This window comes from Nematolebias whitei, chromosome 23 (genome assembly GCF_014905685.2).
Source record: "Nematolebias whitei isolate Nwh7 chromosome 23, NemWhi1, whole genome shotgun sequence".
NCBI classification, from domain to species: Eukaryota; Metazoa; Chordata; class Actinopteri; order Cyprinodontiformes; family Rivulidae; genus Nematolebias; species Nematolebias whitei.
This window is the reverse complement of record NC_056520.1, coordinates 6585724-6588328: the sequence shown is the minus strand read 5'-3', so window position 1 is coordinate 6588328 and position 2605 is coordinate 6585724.

Here is a 2605-nt window from a genome sequence, read left to right as displayed (position 1 = left end):
GAGATCACGAGCATCCAGTAGAGTTTTACGGCCTTGACCCTTACGCACAGCGACTGTTCCAGATTCTCTGAATCTTTAGATGATGTTATGCACGGTTGATGATGATAACTTAAAAGTCTTTGCTATTTTACGCTGGGTAACACCATTCTGGTATTGCTGCACTATCTTTCTGCGCAACAATGGTGGAATTGGTGATCCTCTTACCATCTTGGCTTCTGAGAGACTGACACTCTGAGAAGCTCTTTTTATACCCAATCTGTTGTCAATTGACCTAATTAGTGTTAATTGGTCTTCCAGCTGTTCGTTATATGCTCAATTTCCTTTTTCCAGCCACTTATTGCTACTTGTCCCAACTTTTTTGGGATTTGTTGACACTGTGAAATTTTGAATCAACATTTTTTTCCCTTTAAAATGTTACATTTACTCAGATTAAACTTTTGATCTGTCATAAATGTTATATTACGAATAAAATATTGACATTTTCCATCTCCACATCATTGCATTCAGTTTTTATTCACAATTTGTTTAGTGTCCCAACTTTTTTGGAATCCGGTTTGTGTGTGTATATATATATATATATATATATATATATATATATATATATACATATATATAATATGTATATAATATATATATATGTATATATATATATAAATTATGTGTGTGTTTGTAAAAAACAGTATGCACAACACTTTTTTTTCCAAGAGGTTTTCAAAAATTCACTAGTAAAATGGGCAGCACGGTGGTGCAACTGGTAGAGCCGCTGCCTCTCAGCAAGCAGGTCCCTGGTTCAAATCCCGGTCCGGAGGCCTTTCTGGGTGGAGTTTGCATGTTCTCTCCGTGCATGCGTGGGTTTCCTCAGGGTACTCCGGTTTCCTCCCACAGACCAAAAACATACATGTTAAACTGATTGGCAACTCTAAATTGTCCCTAGGTGTGAGTGAGAGAGTGAATGGTTGTTTGTCTCTATGTGTCCCTGTGATGGACTTGCGACCCGTCCAGGGTGTACCCCGCCCCTCGCACAGTGATTGGTGGACATTGGCACCAGCGACCCCCGTGACCCAAAATGGAAGAACCAGGTAAAAGATAATGGATGGTTGGACTAGTAAACGGCAATCGTTGCTATTTTCATACAATCTGTTTTATGCTAAAACACAATATTATCTGAAATATATCTCAAATATCTTAATATACGTGTAATTATTGCTGTTACGTATCTAAATATGCATAATGTAACTTCTGATATCTTAATTTTTAATATAACTTATCTTAATAGCACTATTTAATGCAAGGACATTTTTACTTTAAAATGTATTTATTGTATGTTGATTTATGCTAAAAAAAAAAACACTTGTGTTTTAGATGATGTAAAATAACATGAATTACCTCAATCTGAAAACCCAACATGATGCCATTGGCCCTGTAAGGATATCTGAAATACTTATTGCAAATTTAAATAAAAATGTTTTTTAATAATTGAAAAGTTTATTTTGACAGAGAATAAAACATGAATATGTGCTTTAAAGTTCCCATCTATTATGTGGTAAACTGGCTTGCCGCAGTCGCACATGCGCTCTGTTGGGATGAACATCAAACACTTACCACGTGGAAAACAGCTGGAAATGACAACAGCAAGCTACTCTTTAACTTTTCATTGACTTTCTGTAGATTCTTGTTACCAGCTTTAAAAATACACATTAGTAGCATCGGTTTCACATTCAAAAGCCTGTCCAACCATGACATAAATTTGTGGAAAATGTAATATTTTGAAAATTTTTGATATTGGCCCTCCATAATGAGTATTTTTATTTAAATGTGTATATAATTTGCTGGTTGATCTACATTGCAATCTTCACCTATAGTCATGGATCGTGACCACAAGAGTGAGTTCCTGGATACAAACCACTACATCAAGTTTCCTCCTTAAGATAAGAGCTCCATTATCTGAGGTGCTTGGAGTTGAGGTGATGCTCCCACATCAAAAGGAGTCAGCTGAGGTGGTTCAGGCATCTGACTGGGATTAGGATGCCTCCTGGACTCCTCTCTCTGCAGATTTCCCAAGGACATTATTTTGGGAGGAGACCCTGGACCCCCAGGAGTGTGTTGTTGAGATGATGGGATTACCTCCTGATCTTGTTTTCTCCAAATTCTGACCATGGATCCATGGTTCATAGTCCATAGATGGATGGATGGACGAGTGGGTAGATGGATGAATAGATGGATCCATAGATGGTTGGATGGATGCAAGGATGGATCAATAGATGGATGATGAATGGATCCATAAATGAATGGATGGATGAGTCCATGGAGGGATGGATGTATTGACTGATGGATGAATGTATCCATAGATGAATGGACGGATACATGGATGGATGGATGGAAGGATCCGTAGATGGATGGATGGATGGATGGATGAATTAATGGATGGATCAATGGTTGGATGACGGATGGATTGATTGATGGATGAATGTATCCATAGATGGAGCCATGGATGAATGGTTGGATACATGGATGGATGGATGGAAGGATCCATAGATAGATGGATGGATGGATGGATAAATTAATGGATGGATCAATGGATGGATGATGGATTGATTGATGGATG